The following is a 14,994-nucleotide window of genomic DNA, read 5'->3' on the forward strand; positions in this document are numbered from 1 at the left end:
TCCAGAGATTTAATAATTCTCTAGAATAATTTGGAAACAGAAAATCCTCCTTATCATTCTTACATATCACAGAAAGGTATGATGAAGCAGGATTTCTCAAAATTATTATATTTTGTTAGTTAAAACTTCTTGTTATAATAGGCATGGTCTACCAATAAGTTAACTCATAGAAAATGACTTGCATGGAAATATACAACACAGTATAATTAATAAAGAAAGAAATCTTCCATATGAACAATTCCAAGAACAATACAAGTAGTGGGCCCTCTTCTGGTGTCCACCTATCAGGGGTAAACAAACTGACACTCTCTCCACAACAGCTTTCAAATGCTAATAGATGCTCTGCTAGATTTCTGATTTTTTCCTACTTTTTCCATCACTTTTGGGATTGTTTCAAACTTTGACTTATATATGCTTTAATATTAAGCTGTCACGCATTGTTTCCTTGATGTCATCTTCAACTTCTGCCTCTTACTATCTTTCCAGTCACACTTCAGAGAAGTTCAATAATTCTCAAATTGTGTGTTTAATATATTTGTCTCATTTACATCTCAGCACTCTGTGGTGTTTTCTCTCATGGTTCATCAGTTGGTGAGGATCTCTTTGTTAGTTACCATCTACTTAAATAGACTCATCTAAGAAGAATTAAGTTATATTGTGAACTATGGGTATAGTAATAAGTCATAAGTAGTCATTGTCATTTCATTTATTAAAATGTTAATATTAGGTTATCTTTGTGGTGTGGCATCTAGTCACAGAATGGGGTAGGCTCTACTGATGCCTATGTCTTTGAATCATTTTTGCCCTTTGAGTAGCCTCTCATCAATATTTCCTTAAGGAATCTAAATAAAATTATTTGGTTTATGAAGGTTGCTTTTTTAACTGGCGCCCTTGCTTTGATCTGTCATTTGTTCCCAATCAAGGAACACTAAACCTGTACTCACATCTCACTGGAAGTCTTGTTATTAAGAAAAACTGAAGAAGTATTTACAGTCATGACAGAAGTTCACCAAGGCACCTACAGACACAAAATTGTAGATAATATTACCTTCTCACCAGCAAAGTCCTCAGCTAACTTGACACAGAATCCTTGGAGACATTCAGAATTCTAAAAGGACAGGGCATGGGAGGACAATCAGGCATATTATGAGACAACTTGATAAAGAAAGTTGGTATATTGAAAGGGGCAGAGGTTTCAGGCTCAGTCATGGGAGACTCCACATTCATAGACTCCAGAAGATTTCATCAGTATGTTTATATTTGCCTGTCTTTTAAGTTTGCATTTATTGAAGATTTTACATATGTAGCATGCCATTTAACATAAGAGGAAAGACCAATGTTTTAGACTTCAGATGAAAAGTTGCTTACTGTGTAATACAAAGTTACAAGAAGTTAAAAGATGAGTCAAAAATGAGGAAAAATATGGATAAAATATATCTCTGAATAACGACATATCTGTATAAACTTTACTGCTAAGACTCCTTGAAGATAAATTTTAAACCATTTGAAATCTGAGTAACTGCCATGGAAAGCAGTGACTGGAGAAGAGCCTTATGCAATATGAAAGGTCATTCTGGAAAGAGTAACCAATAAACATGCATGAGTGTCTTCCATAACTGCTACTGAGACTTTATGTCAGGAGATGTGGGGCCCCATGTCAATAACTCTGTGTCAGGCAGGATGAGCTGTGGTCATAAAGTGTCAACAGCCAGGCAGCCACTGAGTCACTTTTATCCTCTGAGGCCAAAAACATAGGATAGCACTAAATGTGGGGCATTATCTTTCCAAGGTCCATCATTGCAAGGAGTCATCTATGGGTTTCACACTAGCATTTTAAAAGACAGGAATAAAAATAGACACTGGGGGAAACTATGGGTCGGTAAGTGCCCTCTGTGTATAGGCTTGTTCAACTGTGAATATCATGCTATCAAACTGTTCAGGCACAATTAAATTAAATTAGGGCTGTGTTTATGTAGGTTCCATTCAGCTGGATAGTCCTACTCTCTTAAATGTAAAAACATAACTGACCAAGTAATGGTGAAGAATTTGTAAAAATTTCATAGCCTCAGTCTGACTTATTTAACAATAATTCTTTCATATAGCACTGTATCCATTATGTGTTTTCATCAGCAAGCTGAGTTGTTCACAGCATAACCTAAACAGCTAGAATCTGAAAAAAATCCTTGAGCTATCAACATTTAGCACTCTATACCTTTGGAGAGCAAGTGGTTAATCTAGAGACTCTGCAGCTTCTCCTTGATCTAATATCACTAGTCCTTCATGATGACACTGTCCAGTACATATAGGCCCCAGATTTGGCAAATGATTCACGATCTTAAGTCAGGTGTTGTGACCAAAACAGCCTGTCCAGTCCTCCATTTCCCAATACCTGTCATCTTCAGAAATTCAGACATACACATCATCCCTGACATAAACCTTGTGGCTAGTCTATGATACATACTCTGCCTGTGGTGCATCTTTATTTTGGTCAGTCCACATAGCAAATCCATTATTACAATAGTTTCTTTCTCCTTGACCTCAGTTGAAATACCTCATCCCTTTCAAATTGTATGCCTAACACAATGACATCTAATTTTATAGTATACAATGATTAGACAGTGGATAGATAAAGAACAGTGAACAACCCACTAAACCTTTTACCCAAAATGTGTCCTACCCAGAAAATATGCTGGGATAATGATAGGGTAGAGAAGGAGGGAATGGCCAACAAATGACATGTCCAAATTGAGTGCCATTCCATGGGCAAGAACTAATCCATGTCTCTATTAATTATACTCTCTTAAGCTTACAGACAGGAGCCCAGCATAACGGCTTTTTAAGAGACTCTACACACAAGCCAAGGAAAGAAATGCAGAGACCAACAGCAAAACATTAGATGGTGCTTAGAAAGCGTTATGGAAGAGTTGTGAGAAGAACTGAAGGATAATAAGAGGACAGGGTTGCCAAAGGAGACCAACATAGTTAAATAACCTGGACCCTTGGGAGCTCCCAGAGACTGAACCACTAAACAAATAGTGGTTACAGGCTGGAACTAAGCCCCTTGAACATATGTAGCAGAAGTGCAGTTTGATCTACATTTGGATCCACACACAACTGGAGCAGAGCAGTCACTGAATCTGTTGCCTGCCTACCTGTGCATCCTGTTCCAATAACTAGGCCACCTTATATGACCGCAGAGGATGCTACTAGTCCTGCATTGACTTTATGTGCCGGGGTGTACCCAAATAGTGGGGTGAGAGGTATGATACCTAGAATGGGTCTCTTCATTCTCAGAGGAGAAGCCGAGGAAGAAATCAGGGAAAATCTGCGTGAAGGGGTTCTGGGAGGAGAGGGAAGCTGATATGTATAAATCAGCTAAGTACATATATATGTATGTATTTTGGAAGTGAAATATATAATACATATTTTTTAAACTAAAATAATAAATGACACCTTATAAAACTGAACTTCTAGAAGGCAAAGGCCATGATCAATAGGACAAAATGGCAGTCTACAGAATAGGAAAAGATCTTGTTTTTTTAAAAAAAAAAAGATTTATTTATTTTATATATGTGAGTACACTGTTGCTGTCTTCAGATCTCATTACAAATAGTTGTGAGCCACCATGTTGTTGCTGGGATTTGAACTCAGGACCTCTGGAAGAGCAGTCAGTGCTCTTAACCACTAAGCCATCTCTCCAATATAGGAAAAGATCTTAACCAAACATACAACCAACAGAGGGCTAGCAGCCAAAATATATAAAGAACCCAGGAAATTATACACAAACAAACCAAATAACCTAATTAAAAACGAGGTATAGAACTAAACAGAGAATTCTCAGCAATGGAATCTCTAATAAATGAAAAGCACCTAAGGAAACATTCAAAGTCCATAAGCAGAAATGCAAATCAAAACAACTCTGAAATTTCATTTTATACTCTTCATAATGGCTAAAATCAAAAAATAAGAGACAGCACACCCTGGCTAAGATGTGGATCAAGGGAATCCCCTTCATTGCTGGTGGAAATGCAAACTTGTAGAACCACTTTAGAAATGAGTTTAGTGATTTCCCAGAGAATTTCGTATAGTTCTACCTCAAGACACAGCTATGCTACCTCTAGGCATCTACGTGAAAGACATTGCTCCATACCACAAAGTACACTTGTTCAACTGTGTTCAGAGCAGGTTTATTCATAATATCCAGAAACTGGAAATTGCCTAGATGTCTTCAACCAATGGAAGAATTAGAAAAACTGTGCTACACTTTCACAATGCAATGTTACTGATCTTTTAAAAAACAAGGACATCATGAAATTTTCAAGCAAATTGGTGGACCTAGAAAATATCATCCAGAAAAAGGGAAGATCCAGAAAGACATGTGTGGAGTGTAATTACTTATAAGTAGAAATTAGCCATAAAATACTGGATAAACATGCTACAAAACACAGACGCCAAGAATTTAAGAAATAAGGATGGTCCAAGAGAGGATACTTGAATCTCACTCAGAAGGGGAGAAAACATTGACATCAGAGGTGGATTAAAGGAGGGAACTGCATTGGAGAGAAAATGAGGAGAGGAAACAGGAGTGATCAAATTTGGAAAGGATGGAAGGAAAGAAAACTGGGAGAGAGAACTGAAATTGATGGGATGCATTCCTGGGAAAATCCAGAAACTTAGGACAAAGAAGTTTGTCCAGGAATCTATGAGGGTGAACCTAGATAAGACTCCGAGCAACAGGGGTTATGGAACCTGAAATGGTCACTTCCTGTAACAACACAAAATTTCTAATAGAGAAGTGGCAACATCAACACAACCACAAAACCTTGGGAACCAAATTTTTTCCTGCCTACAAAATGTGCAGAGATAAAGATGGAGCAGAAATTGAGCAAATGCCCAATCAATGACTGGCCCAACTGGAGGGCCATCCTATGGGAGAGAGCCAGCCCCTGAAAGTATTAATAGTATTCTGAGATAGTGGCAGAAAGTAGCCTAGCATAACTGTCCTATAATGACATTCACCCACCAGCTGATGGACACAGATACAGAGGACCACAGTCAAACGTTAAATAGAGCTTGGGGAATCTTGTGGAAGAAGAGAGGAAGAATTGATGGAGCCAAACAGGTCAATGACATCATAAGAAAACCTACAGAATCAGCTAACCTACACCCATGGGGTTTCAAGTCAAACCACCAACCAAATATGATGCATGGGAAGGATGCAGGGCCCCTTTCTGTGTGTGTGTGTGTGTGTGTGTGTGTGTGTGTGTGTGTGATTTCTCTAATACCTGTAGCAGGGGCTGTCACTGATTCAGTTTCTTGCCTTTTAATCCCTTTTCCTTAACTGGCCTGCTTTCTCAAATATCAAGAGAAGACTTGTTTAGTCCTACTTCAATATGATATGCCAAGGTAGGTTGATATCTATGAAAAGTATGACCTTCTCAGTAGAAAAAGGGAAGAGAGGATTTTTGGAGGCAATTGGAGAGGAAGAGTCTGGGAGAAGGGGAAGGGGGAAGCTATGGTAGGAATGTAGAGTAAACAAACAAATTAATGGAAAAGAATTATAAAAAATAGGAAAGTGTTAGGTAACCACACGGGTTTTCAAATTAGACATTGTATACTTACATGAACTACAACACTACACCCTTTCCTTCTTTGCATCAAAAATAGTAAACATTGCAAGGGGTGTGTCCAAAAACAATGAACAAACAAAACCAAAGGAAAATTAAAGGAAAGAACAGCCAAGTTATATAATATTTTATGAATGTTGGTAACATTTTATGTAGCATAGTTACATATGGACAATTTCATTAGTATCGTATTGCATTCAGACTTCTGGCATTGCTGGATTGATATTTGTAACATTTACTGGCATGGTTAAATGCCTTAATTTATAGTTGATTTCATAGCAAGAGTTTCTGATACAGATTATGATTTTATGTTTCCCTCTTAATGAAGCATTATTAGCTACTCCTGAAATCCTGGCTAACTTTGCTTTGATGAGTGCTCTACAGTGGGACAGCTGTGGAATCTGAATTGTAACAGTTTAATTTATGCAGTAGAACACAGAGAAAACTGAAGTCCAATGAGGCACACAGGCTTCTTTGTGTGCAGTCTTACATGTCAAATCCTGACGTTCCCGGCACCCACAGCCTCTGTCAGCCTTCCATGACCTGAAATCCTACGAGGCTTTCCAAACACTTTATCTTTTGAGACACTCACAAGAAACAATTAATGAGCTTTGGTGATTATCAGCAGGAAAAAGTCTCTCAGAAAAGTTCTTGAATCTCAGTGCAATTGTTGTCATTGTCATTGTGGGTGAGATAAAGATTACAGTTCTGAGGGAGATGAAGTCACAGAGCTATGAACCTTTATCTCAAGGCTGATCTCCCTCTCTGTCTCCCACAATGCTGGCTGTCATGCCAGGATCTGCACACACAGGAGCTGAATGTTCTGCTGAAGAATGGATTGAGGTATGCAGTTTGTACTGAGTCTGTGAAAAGGCAAAAAAGGAGGAGGTCTGCCAAGTGCTCAAGTCTGGAGAAGAAATTCTGGAGTGGAAACACATGCAATTTTCAGTTAACAAGTTAGGTAACTTTCTGGGCTATAAGCATATTTGCTAAAGAGAACTTGTCTCTAATTTGGTGCTAATCCATGGCAGCATGATGACTGAAGAGGTTGTTCTCCAACATGAACTCAGAAACACTTGTTGAAGGGAAGGTGACATTGTTATGGTGAGTTTTGTAAAGTGCTAATCCAGGAAAAATGTATTATTTATTATTTCCCCTTGGTTGGTGATATTCAAACATCACCTAAATTTCATAATGGGTTAGCCAGTTTTCATGACTGTTATTGGCACGTGTATCTCTGGGAAGGCCAGGCAAAGATGTGATCATTGAACTATGTTCGCAGCACATATTTTGATTAAATTGATACAATGGATAAGTTAGAAGCATTAATACAAGCCTTTAATGCTAAGTTACTAATCATCTAATTTCTTTTGTATGTGCTTGTGTAAGTGTATTTCTGTTCAGTTGCAATGTAAGTCCATTTGTGGTTTCATTCATTTGTGCTTGTTGACTCAGAAGATAAATTCGTTGACCTTCCCTAGACAAGGTTAATCTTGTTTCTTTTAGGGACAATTGTATTTCACTTGCTTAGAATTCAAAGTATACAAGTCAGTTATCACAAAATAACTTCCTATGTCTGCCTCTCTAGTGGGTAGACGAAAAGCATATGATATTATCACGTTTCTATTATTCTTATTCAGCTCATGTTGAGGCATGGAGATATTTTATGAGTATACCTTTTAACATTCCTAGAAGATACAGGGTCATCATAAACTCCCATATCTTTTACCTCTTAAACTTTTTCCTCAACTTTTTCAGAAATGACCTGTAAACCTTATGTGCAAGCATTCAATAGTATGTGTACCAATTAGACCTGGGCTCCACAACTTTCATTTCGATTTGTTATGTTTGTATGTACAAAATAGATAGTCCTAAAAACAAATACATACATGTAGCATTATACATACTGTGCATGTTGTATTATATAGTAGAGATATATAAAGCAGGGCGGTGGTGGCACACGCCTTTAATCCCAGCACTAGGGAGGGAGAGCAAGTGGATTTTTGAGTTCGAGGACAGCCTGGTCTACAGAGTGAGCTCCAGGACAGCCAGGGCTACACAGGGAAACCCTGTCTCGAACCCCCTCCCCCAAAAAACACACATGTTTATGTGTATATGTATATACATTATACATAGTGGATAAATATATGTACACATACATACATATATGTATTATATATATATATGTATTTCTGTATGTGTGTGCATGTATGAATGTGTTTAGTGACAAGTATTGAAAAATGGACCATGAATTTAAAAGTGTGCAAGGCAGGGCATATGAGAGACTTTGGAGGGAGTAAAAGAAAGTAAAAAAAATATGGGAATATATTGTAATTACAAAAAATCAAATTAATAATTATAAAGTGTTTGCAAAAACATATTTTCAAGTGTTATATAACATGCTAGCTTTTGTGATTCAGAGATGATCATGAATTTTGAACAAGGCTCATGAAAACAATACTGTTCAAGTATTCATTTGAGAGGATGAATTTCTACCATGAAATAATAGGAATATTTTAATGCAAAAAAATAAAATTGGGGTTTTCCTGCACTTAAAAAATTCAACTTAGACATAGGCAATTTCTGTTGATTTTGATCATATAATGATCACTCTAGTTTACATTATGGTATTAATTTAGTATGCAATGGAAATAAACTGAGTATAAGTTGAACATTTCAAAATGTAGCATCATTGAATATATGATTATGTCACTGTTTGTACAAGCAGTTAGGTCATTTTCTCATTTCTCAAGTCACCAAATGGACAAAAATACCACTTACCTATTCATTCATTCATTCATTCATTCACCCACTCACTTGTTGATTTATTTGTATGTTTTTCATTGCAATCATTACCCCCCCATCCTTTTGCCTCTCTCACTGGGTCCCTTCCTCCATCCCTCCTCTCCTCTTCTAAGGGGATGAGAACCCTGCTATATCCCCCAACCCTGTTGCATCAAGTGTCTGCCAGATAAGGAGCATACTTCCCTACTGAGGCCAGACAAGGCAGCCCTGTTGGCAAACAGGTTCCACCTGCAAGCAATCTGTTGGCAAACAGATTTAGGTACAGTCACAGCTTTAGTTGTTTGTGACCCACATGAAGTCCAAGCTGTGCATCTGCAACATATCTTCCAGAGGCTTTAGTCCAGCCTATGTATGCTCTTTGGATGGTGTCTCAGTCTCTGGACCTTTCAGGTTTGTTGATTCAGTCTTCCCGTGGAGTTCCTATCCTCTTCAGAGCCTTGAATCCTTACCCCAATCTTCTATGAGCATCCCTGTCCTCTGTTCAGTGTTTGGCTGTGAGTCTCTGCATCTGTTTCAGTCAACTGCTGGGTAGACCCTCTCAGAGGACAGTTACGCTAGACCCCTGTCCGCAAGTACTATGGAGTATCATTAATAGTGTCAGATATTTTTGCTTATCCAAAGGATGTGTCTCAAGGTAGACCAGTTATTGGTTGGCTATTGCTTCAGTCTCTTTGTCCCTGCATTGCGTTTAGACTGGATGGGGTAAGGGGTTTGCTGAAAAATCTGTATGAAGCCCTAGATAGCTGGGATGGGGGAGACTTTCTAGGAGTCAGTTCAGGCGACCTTAGCTAATATGCATAACATTGTGGCTACTGAACCTGAATAGGACATCTCCTGGAACCAGGCAGGATCCACAGTAGAGGGGATAAGAAGACTAACATATCCACAAAACTTGTGAATTTAGGCAATCATCTACAGAGTCTGTTCTCGGTCCTTCTTCTGATCACAAAAGGAACATCATTGTCCATATTAAACACTTACAGAAATTATAGAAGATGGCAAATCAACTTAGCTTTACAGTGATGATGATCACTTCTTTCTGCAGTTTTCAGTTAAACTTTAGGAAGCCTCTTATAGATAGCTAATTCTTAAACAGACACTTGTTAGTGAGAATACTTGATTTTTGAAATAAACATGGCCAAACTGTGAGTGCCAGTTAAAATTCCCTGGCTCTAAAGAAAAGTAGCAATCATGGGAAACTGACAGAATGACTTAGATACTGGGAATTATGAGAAGTCCAAAAGTAACCCCTCTTTCCATTATTTTGTCTTTTGTTCACAATATACATGGCATTATTAACCGTGAATCTTTTGCTTAGTTTGTGATCTGGCTCTGTAGCTCTTACTGTTCATCCTGTAGAGAATCTCTAAGTATTACCCATCATTTCTAAGCAATACATCCAGCAGCTTCATTCTAGTTGTTTTGTTTTGGGGTGATTTTTTATAGGTTCTTGAAAAGGTTACTAGAATTCACAAATGAAACTCACATTTATGTACAGTTTATGTATTATATACTTGAAGATTTCCTGGGGGTTGCAAGTCTAGATATCCATAGGCTGGGTCGTAGGATCGTAGAAAGATCCATTCTAGCTCCAGCTTATACTTAGAGTGAGATCCCATCTGAACTCCTCCACCCTTCAAAATAGAAATAAAACATTGACAATTGTATTTGTTATAATTTTATAATATTAAGTCAGTAATTATCTTTGTGGTATTATCATTTGGAATGTGATTAGGGAGACATATGTTCATATCTGTTTACTTTTAGAAATTTGATCAATACCATCCTATGTTATCCTTTGCATAATTGCAATCATAATGTAGGAATTCATATTTTCTGAGGTTTTTTGATACATTTAATTGCTGAGACTTTATCTATTGATCTTTTATTTACATTGCTGTAAAGGTCATCATTCTGTATTACCTGTGGCAGTACACTTTCAACATACATGTATCTTGGATTAGAAAATTCTACTTGTAACACTTGCTCAACCATGTTCATAGAAGCCAGAAACTGGAAATAACATAAATGTCCCTAAACTGAAGAGTGTATAAAGAAAATGTGGTACATAAACACAATGGAATACTACTCAGCTATTGAAAATAAAGATATCATAAATTTCACATGTAAAAGAATGGAAATTAAGAATATCATACTGAGTGAGGAGACTCAGTCCCAAAAGACAGGCTTATAAATGGGTATTTATAAGAATAAAGTACAGGTTACCCATGTACACTCCAGAAATCCAAAAAAGCTAAATAAGACTCAAGGCACAAGCAAGGTTGTTTGAATTTCACTTAGAAGGGGCAATAAAATAGTTATAAAAAGGTAGATGGAGGAAACTGACTGGGAGAGTGAATGGGGGAAGGAAGTGGGGATGGTTTCAGGATCAGGTGTGGGTACCCAGGAATCAATGAGAGTGATCTTAGCTATGATGCGCAGCATGGGGTATATAGAACCTAAGGAGACTGCCTGCTGTAGCTAGTCAAGAACCCCGGAGATCAATAGGGACACCAACCAACACACAAAATTTTCAACCCAAAATTTATCTGGTCTACAAGAAATGCAGGGACAAAGATAAGGTAGATACTGAAAGAATGGCCCAACATGACACTATAAGCAAGAACCAATCCCTGACACGATTATACAATTATACTCTGATATAATTGAAGAGAGAAGTCTAGCACAACTGTATTCTGAGAGGCTCCATCAAGCAGCTAAGACAGATGAAGACACCCACAACCAATCAGTGGATTGAGCTTAGGGATGGAGGAGCTCTTATGTTAGAGTAGGGGGAAAGATTGCAGGCCCTAAAGGAGATAGAAGCACAGGAAAACCAACAGACTCAACCAACCTGGACCTTTAAATGTCTCAGACCACCAACCAAGGTGGAGGCCTCTTCTGCTTTCATTTCCCCACTGTTAGGCATTTCAGCTAAAGTCACTTGCATAGATTCCTGGAATTCTGGCCCATCCCAGGTTTCTGGGGCTTCCTAGAGACTCCTGCCAGACCTGCATTCCAGGCAGATGCAGAGTTCCTTTCAAACTCATATCCCTCTGGCCCTCTCTCCTGTCTTTCCCCACACCTAATCCTGAACCCTACATTCCCTTTCCCACCCAGTTCCCTTCCTCCTATGGCTATTTTATTTTCTGTCCTGAGTGAGATTTGAGCATCTGCTCTTGGCTCCTCCTTTTTTTTTTTTTAACTTCTTCAGGTCTGTGAAATATATCATGTTTACTCTATGGATAATATTCACTTATCAGTGACTACATACTGTAAGTGTCCTTTTGTGACTGCAACTTTTGTGAGGTGACTGTGTTACATCACTCATAATGACATTTTTTAGTTTCATCCATTTGCCTGCAAACTGCATAATGTCCTTGTTTTTAATGGCTGAATAATATTCCATTGTGAAATTAGCCACATTTATTGTATCTATTCTTTGGTTGAAGGACATCTGGATTATTTCTAGTTTCTAGCTACTATAAATAAAGCTTCTATGAACATACTAGATCATGTGTCCTTGTGGTATGGTGGAGCATCTTTTGGGTATATGCCTCAGAGTGGAATAGCTGTGTCTTCAGGTAGGAGTATTTCCAATTTTCAAAGAAATCAACATACTGATTTCCAGAGTGGTTGTACCTGTTTGTAATCCCACCAGCATTGAAGTGGTGTTCCCCTTGTTCTCTATTCTCACCAGCATGTGCTGTCCCTTGAGTTACTAATGTTAGCCATTCTGATTGGTGTAAGGTGGGATCTCAGGGTCAATTTGATTTGTATTTCCCTGATGACTAAGGATGTTGAACATTTCTTTAAGACTTTCTTGTACATTTGCATTTCCACTATTAAGAATTTTCTGTTTATCTCTGCACCCCATTTTAATTGGGTTATTTGGTTTGAAAACTGAAAAGCATCTGTAAGACAAAGGATACTGTCAATAGGATCAAATGGAAACATACAGATTAGGAAAAAATCTTTGCTAATGCTACATCTGACAGATAGCTAATATCAGAAATATATAAAGAACTCACTGAAAGTTACTAATGATGATAAAATTATTTGTTCTGAAACAGTCTTCCCATGCTGCAGACAATAGCTTTGCAATCTCTCACACACATATTCAAGTTTAGGAATGTTCAGTGAAAGATTTAACTGAAACATTTGTTTTTTAATGATTCAAACAGAAAAGTGATGGATGACAAAATGGAGTACAGGAACATGGCAATAGGAATAGTGCTCTCACTTCAGAGTGTACTTGGAATTCTGGGAAACTTCTCTCTTCTTTTCCACTATCTACTCCTTTACTACAATGAAGGCACGTTAAAGACAATAGACTTGATACTTATACATGTGTTCACAGCCAACACTTTGATCATTTTCTCCAAGGGAATGCTACAGATAACAGGAGCTTTTGAGTGGAATGAGTTCTTCAATGATTTTGAATGCAAAGTTATTTTACATATTCTCAGACTTGGCAGGAGTATGTCTACCTTCACCACCTGTCTTGTGAGTGTCTTCCAGGCTATCACCATCAGCCCCTGGAACTCCTGTTGGAAGGATCTCATAGTCATAATTCGAAGACTCATGGGTTTTTTCATTTCACTCTGCTGGGCCCTACATATGATGGTGAATATGATTTTCCCTATGTATCCATCCACCAGTAGGAAGATCAAAAATATTACACAAAAAAATGAAACTTGAATCCTGTTATTCTTTTCCAGGTCGTGATACTATAGTCGAATCACTATACGTAGCATTTTGGGTGTTTCCAGAAGTTTTGCTTTCTGTAGTCCTGGTCATTTCTAGCAGCTCCATGATTGTCATACTGTATGGACACAAGAAGAGAGTTCAACATATACACAGTTCTCATGCTTCTCCCAGAAACTCTCCTGAGTCCAGAGCCACCCAGAACATTTTAGTCCTAGTGTGCGCATTTCTCATTTTTTATACAATCTCTTCCATCTTACAAGGCTGCATTACCTTTTCTCAGAATCCTAGTTGGTTGCTAGTTAATATCACAGCTATCATTTCTATGTGCTTTCCTACTTTAGGCCCCTTTGTCATGAGCCATGATATCATTCTTTCCAGATTCTGTTTATCTTGGATGAGGAACATAAAATTACAATAATCTTTTAATAAAATACAAATTATATCTTTATAATGCAGAGTATCTAAGAAGTTAGTCACTAGTGTCCTTCAAAATATGAGTATAATAATTAAAGGGGAGATAATTTTAATATTGTGATCATTTTACAGATTAACAGTAGTATATTATTCTTTCTAGACTATGGTCTATCTACCCCGAGGTTCTCAACCACGCTCACTGTGCAGTTATATATTGCATTTCATTGAGTGTTCCTTTAAGCATATCATAATGAGGTTGGTTACTTTTGCCATATTTGTGCCACTGTTGCATAAATGGCCCTATCTTGTCAGGCCAAGAATTTTTTATCTCATAGGGTTCACGGCTGGATGATATCTATTGAATTTTTCTCCAGTAAAGAGGATGCCTTTTAGCATGAAAGAAGCAAACCAATGTAGATATAGCTCACAAGTCAGTACATGTTTGATTTTTTCATGTTTTGTGACTCAAGGATTTTGCAGTTATACATATGTACTCACAGTTATTTGTGATAGCATGCACAACAAACTGTGCAAGCTGAAATAAAACAATATCCTAGCACTGGAGATAGGGAGGAGAAAAACATAAAGTCCTAGCACTAAATGAAATACTGTTGGCCTTTGATAGCAGCTGGGAATGAGAGAGAGTTAGTTGCTTTGACAGTGGGGACACAGGTAGGCTGAGCACATTCGTGGTCAGCTATATAACCAAGAGTAGTTAGGCAACACAAATTGAACTTAAGTTTAAAAATAAAAGAATTTAGTAGTTTGAGGTTGAGTAGTTTGAGTAGTTGAGGATGTGGGGATATTTCTGAAAGAATAATGGGGGACTGAATATGAGGAAGATACCTTCTATGAAATTTGAAATTAAATGAAAATTGAAAGAAAATGTAAAATATTTGTGGAAAGCTACTTGTCTTTTTTTAATGCACCCTCTTACACAGTTTGTATTTTCATCTGGTACATATAGGAGAAAAATAAAGAATAATGTAGCAGGGTGTTCTACTCTGAATAACTAAGCAATAACTTGTTCAAAGAAATCTGAAACAGTGTTCATAAAAAAATAAAATAAAGAAAACAGGATAGATTTCAATTTCTTAAAGGGACTAAAACATGATGACCAAGAAGATAGGAATGAGGATACTGATATCTGTGAATAAAACAAATGCAGTGAACACATCCAAAGAGATGGGAGGGGAAAGGGAGAGAGACAGAAACAGAGAGACAGAGACAGAGAGATAATATCCACACACATATTGTATGAAGAAATTGAATACATAAAAAGAAACAAAATCCAGGGAAACAACCGTCTCTATAAATTTTGATTATGTGATGAACACTGTTTAATATTATTATAGAGCATTATATTGAGAGATCTTGAAGGTAAAAACCTTGCTCTTCTAATCTGAAGTAAAAAGATATTAGTAATACTGATGTGCAT

General features: G+C 37.5%; 1 pseudogene; it reads left to right on the top strand.

Annotated features, from left to right (window-relative positions):
* The first annotated feature begins 12,623 nt into the window (after window positions 1-12,623).
* On the top strand, window positions 12,624-13,560 carry LOC127673777 (vomeronasal type-1 receptor 4-like; annotated as a pseudogene).
* Window positions 13,561-14,994: the final 1,434 nt, after the last annotated feature.

Source organism: Apodemus sylvaticus, chromosome 23, assembly GCF_947179515.1.
Source record: "Apodemus sylvaticus chromosome 23, mApoSyl1.1, whole genome shotgun sequence".
Lineage (NCBI taxonomy): Eukaryota > Metazoa > Chordata > Mammalia > Rodentia > Muridae > Apodemus > Apodemus sylvaticus.